Here is an 8,496-nt window from a genome sequence, read left to right as displayed (position 1 = left end):
TTTTCTGCATCTATTGAGATAATCATGTGGTTTCTGTGAGTTTTGTTGTTGATATGATCAATAATTCTAATAGTTTTTCTAATACTGAAACATCTGTGCATTCCTGGTATAAATCCTACCTGATCATAATGTATTATTTTCATGATAAGTTGCTGTATTCTTTTTGCTAACATCTTACTTAAAATTTTTACATCTATATACATTAGAGAAATTGGTCTATAATTTTCTTTCTCTGTTTTGGCTCTTCCTGGTTTAATATCAGAACTATATTTGTATCTTAAAAAGAATTTGGTAGTACTCCTTCTTCAGCAATTTTCCCAAATAGTCTATGTAGTATTGAATTTAACTGTTCTCTGAAAGTTTGATAGAATTCACTTGTAAATTCATCTGGCCCTAGAGATTTTTTCCTAGGGAGTTCATTTATGGCTTGTTCAATTTCCTTTTCTGAGATGGGATTACTTAAGTTCTCAACTTCCTCTTCTGTTAATCTGGGCAATTTATATTTTTTAAAATACTCATCATCTCATTTAGATTGTTGAATTTATGGGCATACAGTTGGGTAAAGTAATTTCTAATTATTGTTTCAATTTTCTCCTCATTGGAGGTGAGTTCACCCTTTCCATTTTTGATATTGGTAATTTGGTTTTCTTCTTTCTTTTTTTTAATCAAATTGACCAAAGAATTATCAATCTTATTGGTTTTTTCATAAAACTAATTCTTATTTTTATTTATTAGTTCAATAGTTTTCTTAATTTCGATTTTATTAATCTCTCCTTTGGTTTTCAGTATTTCTCATTTGGTATTTACTTGGGGATTTTCAATTTGTCCTTTTTTGAGAACTGCTTTTGCCGTATTCCATAAGATTTGATAGGTTGTCTCATTGTTGTCATTCTCTTGAATGAAGCTGTTGATTGTTTCTATAATTTGTTGTCTAACTCACTCTTACTTTAGGATTAGACTGTTTAGTTTCCAATTAACTTTTGGTTTATTTTGCCATGGTCTTTGATTACATATAAATTTTATTGCATTATGATCTGAGAAGGATGCATTGACTGTCTCTGCCTTTTTGTACTGGATTGTGAGGTTTTTATACCCTACTATATGGTCAGTTTTTGTATATGTGCCATGTACTGCTGAGAAAAAGGTATATTCCTTTCTATTCCCCTTCAATTTTCTCAAGACATCTATCATATCTACCTTATCCAGAGTTCTATTCACCTCTTTAACTTCTTTCTTGTAGGGGAAGGCTGAGGTCCCCCCCTAATATAGTTTTGCTGTCTATTTCTTCCTGTAACTCCATTAACTTCTCTTCTAAGAATTTAGCTGCTATACAACTTAGAGAATATATGTTTAGTAATGAAATTGCTTCATTGTCTATGGTGCCTTTTAGCAGGATATAGTTTCCTTCCTTATCTCTTTTGATTAGATCTATTTCTGATTTTGCTTTGTCTGAGATTAGGATTGCTACCCTTGCTTTTTTTACATCAGCTGAAGCACAAAATATTCTGCTCCAACCTTTTACCTTAATCCTGTGTGTATGCCCCCATTTCAGATGTGTTTCTTGTAAACAGCATATTGTTGGATAATGGTTTTTAATCTATTCTGCTATCCACCTCCATTTTATGAGAGAGTTCATCCCATTCACATTCATAGTTATGATTACTATCTGTGTCTTTCCCTCCATCTCCTTTCCCCTTGTTTATACTTTTAGTTCTCCCTTCTCCCTTCCCCTCCATAATAGTTTTAATTTTTGACCACCTCCTCCCTTAGTCTTTCCTCCCTTTTCAGCCTCCCCCTTTAATCCCTTTTTCCCTTACTACTTCTTCCCTCCCTTTTAGCCTCCCCTCCCTTTTCTTTCCCCCTTCCCTTCCTACTGCCTATAGAGGTAATTGTATTTCTGTACTTAACTGAGTTTGTTATACCCTCCTTGAATCCAATCAGATAAGAGTGACTCTCAAACAATACTCATCTCCCTCCCCTCTTTCCCTCTACTGTAATATATTTTTGTGCCTCTTCCTGTGATGGCATTTATCTTTTTCTGCCTCCTCCTTTTCACATCTCCCATTACAATCCCCTCCCACTCTTAAATCACATTTGTTATCATCACATCATTTGATTTATACCCACACCTTCTGTCTATGTATATCCCTTTTACATTTCATAATAAATATACAATTCTCAAGATTGGCAAGTATCATCTTCCCTTATAGGGATGTAAATAGTTTGCCCATGTTCTGTAACAAGTTTTTTTCCCCCTGTTTACCATTTTATGTCTCTCTTGAGACCTGCATTTGAAGATCAAATTTTCTATTGAGTTCTGGCCTTTTTATCAGGAAGGTCTGGAAATCCCTTATTTCAATGAATGTCCATCTCCTTGCCTGAAATATCATGCTCAACTTTGCTGGGTAATTGATCCTTTGTTGTAGTCCCAGCTCCTTTGCCTTATATAATATCATATTCCAATTACTTTGATTTTTTTAATGTAGAAGCTGCAATGTCCCATGTGATCCAAACTTTAGTTCCTTAATATTTGAATCATTTCTTTTTAGCTGTCTGTAGTATTTTCTCCTTCAATTGATAGTTCTGGAATTTGACAATGATATTTCTTGGTGTTTTTAGTTTGGTGTGCCTTTCAGGAGATGAACAGTGGATTCTTTCAATGACTAATTTGCTTCTGGATCTAGGACTTCTAGGCCATTTTCCTTGATGATTTCTTGGGTGATATTGTCCAGGCTCTTTTTTCATCATAGCTTTCTGGTAGACCAATAATCCTTAGATTTTTCTCTCCTGGATCTATTTTCCAGGTCAGTTGTTATTCCAATTAGATATTTTACATTTTGTTATATCTTTTCATTCTTTAGATTCTGTTTGACTGATTCTTGACATCGCATAAATTCATTAGCTTCTACTTGCCAGATTCTATTTTTTATCGCACTGTTTTCTTCGCTTAACTTTTGCATCTCCTTTCCCATCTGTCCAATTGTTCCTTTTAAGGAGCTATTTTCTCTAGTTAGGTTTTGTACTTCCTTTTCCATTTGTACAATTGACCTTTTAAATTCTTCTGTGATTTCTCTTTTTCATATTTTTAAAGTCATTGGTCAGTTTTCCTTCTATTTCTCTAATTTGGGTTTTAAAATACTTCCTGAGCTCTTCCTAGAAGGCCCTTTGTGCTTCAGACCCGTTCATATTCCCTTCTGAAGTTTCAGATGGGATTACAGACTCAATGCTGACCTCTTTGGTATTTATGTTTTGGTCCCTATCCCCATAGAAAGATTCTATGGTCTTTTCTTTTCTGCTTTGCTTCTTATTCATGATAATAACCCTCTTCCTGACTTTTAAAGTGGACCTCTGCATCTTGTGCTCAGGGAGCTATGTCCCACAGCTCTTGTGCCTAAAACTTGAGGCTTTATGCGTTGTGGCCTCTGGTTCTTTTAGCTAGAAGTTAAAATACTGCAGCTTACCTGATACTGAGCTGGTTGGTGTTGGAAAGCAGAGGCCAGGTGAAGTCTTTTTGGATTTCCTCACAGTTACCCTGGAGTTAGCTCGTTAAGTGTGGGGGAGGGGTGGTCTGGACACAGGAGGTCTCCTCTGCTTAGCTAGAGCATAGACAAGCTCAGTGGTTGGTGATCCCATCTGCACCAGTGTTTTCCCGATTCCCCTGGGGTGTTGAGGCATGCCTGGGGTCTTGGTGTTAGCAGTTGCTGGCTTTGTCCCTCTGGGGCTCACAATCTTCTCCTGGTTTGTTGAGATGGGGCTGTCTGGGACAGCTCTGATCCTGCACTGGTCCCCTTCAGTCACAGCAGGAGGAACCCTCTTTAGCAGTCTTTCTAGCCTCATGGGTTAAGAGTCTGTTTACCCCTTCTGCTGCTTTCACTGTTCCAGGGTTTTTTCCCAGGGAGATATTCTCTGGGCTCATCACAGTCAACAAGGGGAGGGAGAGAGCAACTATCAATTACTCCACCATCTTGGCTCCTAGAACTGGAAAATCCCAAAACATTTTTTTAGAGAAAAAGAGAAAAAAGAGAAACAGAAGTCCACAAAACTAACCAGTGTGTTCGTTCATATGTTTGTTAATTGTTTGCAATTCTTTTTAGAGCAATGCATATCCTTAGGGCAACTATGTGGCACAGTAAATAGAGTGCTGAGCTTGGAGTCAGGAAGATTAATCTTCCTGAGTTCAAATCTAGCTTAGCTATGTGACCATGTTTGCCTCAGTTTCTGCATCTGTAAAATGAGTTGGAAAAGGAAATGGCAAACCAAATTTGCCAAGAAAATCACACATAAAAAAGATACAACAGAAAAAAATAACTGAACAACATGCATACCCTTTATCTACTTCTCCATTAGAAAATGACTTTTGGTCTCATATATTTCTGTGAGTTGCCTATACTGGCTACCTGAAAAAAATGGGTGATTTTTTTTTTCTCTTTGCAACTGCTTTTCTTTTTATCCTAGATACATTCATTGTGTTTGTCCTCCCCCTGCCTCAAAAAAACAAAAACAAACCTGACACCATGTGGAATGTTCTACCCCCATGGAAACTATGAAAAGGAAGTGTTTTATATTTCGTTGAGGCTCTTAATAATTTTGTTGTAGTCATTGTGTGTATTATTTTATTAGATCTTGCTTACTTCAGTTGGCATCAGCTTATGTAAGTCTTTCTATGCTTCTTTGTATTCATTATGTTCATTATTTCTTCTAGGCAAGCAGTGCTATTACATTGATGTACCACAATTTGTTTAGCTATTTTCCAGCTGATAGACATTTACTTGGTTTCTAGTTCTTTGCTACCACAAAAATTGCTGGCTATGAATATTTTGGTGTATGTGGATCATTCCTGTTTATAAATGATAGCCTTGGATTATATGTCTAGCAGTGAAATTTTGGGTCAAAGTGTTTAGACACTTTAGCCACTTTATTTGTATATCTCCAAATCACTATTCAGAATGGCTGCACTAATTCAGAGCCTCACCAATGATATCCTAGCATGCTGATCCTTTCACAACTCTTTCACCAGTGACTGATACCATGTTTTATTGTCTTTGTCAATTTGCTAGGTGTGACATGAAATCAAAGAGTAGCTCTGATTTGCATTTTCTTATTAGGCATTTGAAGAATTTTTTCACATATTTGGTAATAGTTTGCCATTCTTTTTAAAACTTTTTGTTAATATCCTTTGTCTCCTTTTTTATTGGAGAATGGTTTTTGACCCCTTATGTTTCTGCTAGTTATCAGCTTGGTCTACCTGAAAAATTAGATACAGATTATTTTTCCCGTTCAGTGGCTTCCTTTCTTATCCTAGAAGGCATTAGTTTTGTTCATGCAAAAGCCTTTTGATTTCATGTATCACAAATATTAATTAGTAACATTATTCAAAATAATTTATAGATTTTATTAAAATCCAATGGGCTATTCCATATAGTTAAAGTGGTAATAAGATGTATATAGGTAAGGAAACAAACAAAAATATTGAAGATAATTATGAGGAAAAGAGGGAAGGGAGGACTCACACTAACTGGTGTAAAATTATAAAATGAAATAGTAATTATTTTTTTTTTTCAGACTGACTCTCGTAGCAAGAGAATTTTATTTATTTCTCCCATAGTATGTGAAAACTTAGGGTACAAACATAGTCAATTCAACTTTTATTTCCAAAGATGTCCCTACCCACTGGGCTCAGGGCCCTGAAGAGGGGTGGAGGAGGAGGAGACTGCGGCTTGGTGGTACCTTCTCCTCTCTTGACAGGAAAATCTATGGTCGCTGCACTCTGCTCAAACACTGTCCATGAGAGTAAACAATTTCCTTTGAATTTCCATCTCAGAAATGTTACTTGTTTCAAAAAATCCCTGTGGGTACCAACAGAAGAAAATACTTGATGCTTAATCTATGTTAAATGTTTGTGCCTGTGTTAGCATGAATACACATATAGGCATCTGGGTATATGTCCAATAACGTGTTCTGTGTGCCTAGAGGTGACTATGGGTATGGATGGATGAATGTGTGCACATATGTGTAGATGTGTGTGTGGATGTACTTGGAAGGGAGAGGAGGTTTAGTGTAAGCACAGTTACTGGGCCTCTCAGAGTCAGGCCTGGCTCTGGGTTTCCTAACTGGAACTACTTCACAGAATTATTGAGAACCAGCCTGTGAGCCAGGGCTGGAAAGGAGCACAGGACATTGCCCAGTCAAGTCCATAAGCCTCCTTCCTCACACAGGGCTGGGAACAAACCTATAGGATGCCAAAACCCCGAGAAACAGGTCTGGAAAAACCCAGGCTCGGCTTCATATGTGCAGAAACACTAGGAACTGGGGGTGGGGGTCAGGGAGGAAAGGAATTTGGCGAGAAACATACCAGCAGAAAAGCATTAGCAAAAAAAAACCAACAACAACAAAAAAAAAAACCTGGTGAAATCCACAGTGTGACCCCAATGAGTCTGGCCTGCCCCCCCCCCATCCCTGGCTTTGTGCCAGGACTGTGACTCCATGGCCCCCAAAGGCCTGATAGAATCCTTCCTGGAGCTGTCTCCCCCAGGTTTGTTGTACTAAACTGAGGGGGTGACTAGCTGGAACACATTTCCAGAACACTGGAAAGTGGGAAGGCCCTCCTATGCACTCCATGGTGCACTGATTCCTTGGGACCCGAGGTAGAGGGTAGTCCCTCCTACTCCCGGGCCCTCTCACCACCACCACCACCATCATCATCATCATCATCATCACCTGTCAGGCTCTCTCCATTCATAGCTGGGGAATCCAGCCGTCCTTGGGATAAATCTTCAAAATCAGGGCTCAGGACTGGAGAGATGATGTCTGGGCTCGTGTCACATGACCCAGTACTCTGCTCTGAGGTAGCAATGGTGGTAGCTGAGCTGGCCATGATGGGGTCCACGTCATCATCTTCCTCCTCCAGAATGGGAGACTCATGGATATAACTAAAAGCATCTGGGTACTGCTTTGATAGCTACGTTTTCAGAGTCCTAAGCCTTCGGAAGATACTGTCCAGATCCTTCTTCATCTCCATCAGTGTCCTGGTGTGGTGTATGGAGCGTTCGCTCATCTGCTGCATGCGGACGTTGGAGAGGTTATTAAAGTTCAAGAGCATTTCATTGGTTTTCTCAAATCGGTCCAGCATGTTCTTCTGGGCCTGAATGATGGCATTTACATCCTCTGAATTCACCATGCTGAGAATCCGGTTGCAGAACACCTCTGGGGCAGAATTGAGAGATTCCATCTCCCCCTCCTCCTCTGCAGCTGCAAAGGCGGTGGCGGCGGCGGAGGTGGAGGTGGTGGTGGTGCTGGTGCTGGTGGCGGCAGCAGCGGCACCTGCACATCTGGGGCTGAAATAGTAATTATTAAAAAAAACTAGTATATTTTTAAAATGCACTAGTGAACATAATAGTTAAACCAGAATTAAAAACTTAACTAGGTAACAAATTAATATTTTATAAATCCAAAATAACAAAACATTGGGAGAATGAATCACTATTTAATAAACCATATGTGGAAAATGATAGAGCATTATGTTTTTTAAAAATATGATTATGTTCTCATCCCCACCATATGATAGAATAAATTCTCAATGGATCAATGCTTTAAGTATTTTTAAATTATTAAAACATTAAAAACCAGACACGATAGCTATGTCACTTGTGCAGAAGAAGAAAATCCTCCTCTACTCAGCAAAGAGAAGAAATCATAGGAACCAAAATATATAGAGTGATATTTTTTCTAAATCTTTTATTTTAAAGGTGTGAAAAGTTCCCAATGTGGAAAAGCGCTCATATTAGAAACTATCTGTCATTTATTGCCTTACAGAATTGCCTAGTGGCACTGAGCCATAAGAAATGACATATATGAGAAGTATCAAAGAGAGAAGACTTATGAAGCATTGCAGAAGGAAGATAGCTGAGGTGGCTTAACAATATACACCTAGGATGTAGCTCTGTAAAAATGATCATCAGAGTGATGAAATCTGTGTAAAAATACAGAGAAGAATTTAAAAGTATATGTAGAAGCCAAGACATTTCCATGTCTATCTTCTTAAAATTGGTAGACTTCTTAGAAATAACCTATAAGTAAAGCAATTTGCATGTTTATTTATGACCATTTTATTCTATTTATTGTTGTAATGTTTGTTTCACTTTATAGATATTGTTTATAATAAATAAAACTTGGTACATTTGCTTTCTTTAGTGTGGTAGTACTGTTAATGTTGTTCATGATTTTTTGATGGACTGCGGCTCAGCAATTACATCTACAAATTCTGTTTGTAGTTCACCGAGGGCTAATGATTTGAATTCATTGAAGACATCTGGATATAATCTTATCAATTCTCTACTCATATCTGATTCTGATCCCATTTTAAACATTCTCTGGCTCATGGCTTCCCTGGTTCTGCCAAATTTTCCATAGGAAGCCTCTTCTGATCCTCTTACTTCTCATGCCTTCCCTTGGTTGACTGTTTCCAATTTATCCTCCACAGAGCTTACTTGTTTGCAT

At 37.9% G+C, this 8,496-nt stretch overlaps 1 pseudogene; it reads right to left on the bottom strand.

Annotated features, from left to right (window-relative positions):
• Nucleotides 1-5,554: 5,554 nt before the first annotated feature.
• On the bottom strand, nt 5,555-7,296 carry LOC140531517 (kxDL motif-containing protein 1-like; annotated as a pseudogene).
• Nucleotides 7,297-8,496: the final 1,200 nt, after the last annotated feature.

Source organism: Notamacropus eugenii, chromosome 3, assembly GCF_028372415.1.
Source record: "Notamacropus eugenii isolate mMacEug1 chromosome 3, mMacEug1.pri_v2, whole genome shotgun sequence".
Taxonomy (NCBI): Eukaryota; Metazoa; Chordata; class Mammalia; order Diprotodontia; family Macropodidae; genus Notamacropus; species Notamacropus eugenii.
This window is presented reverse-complemented; position numbering and strand designations above follow the sequence as displayed.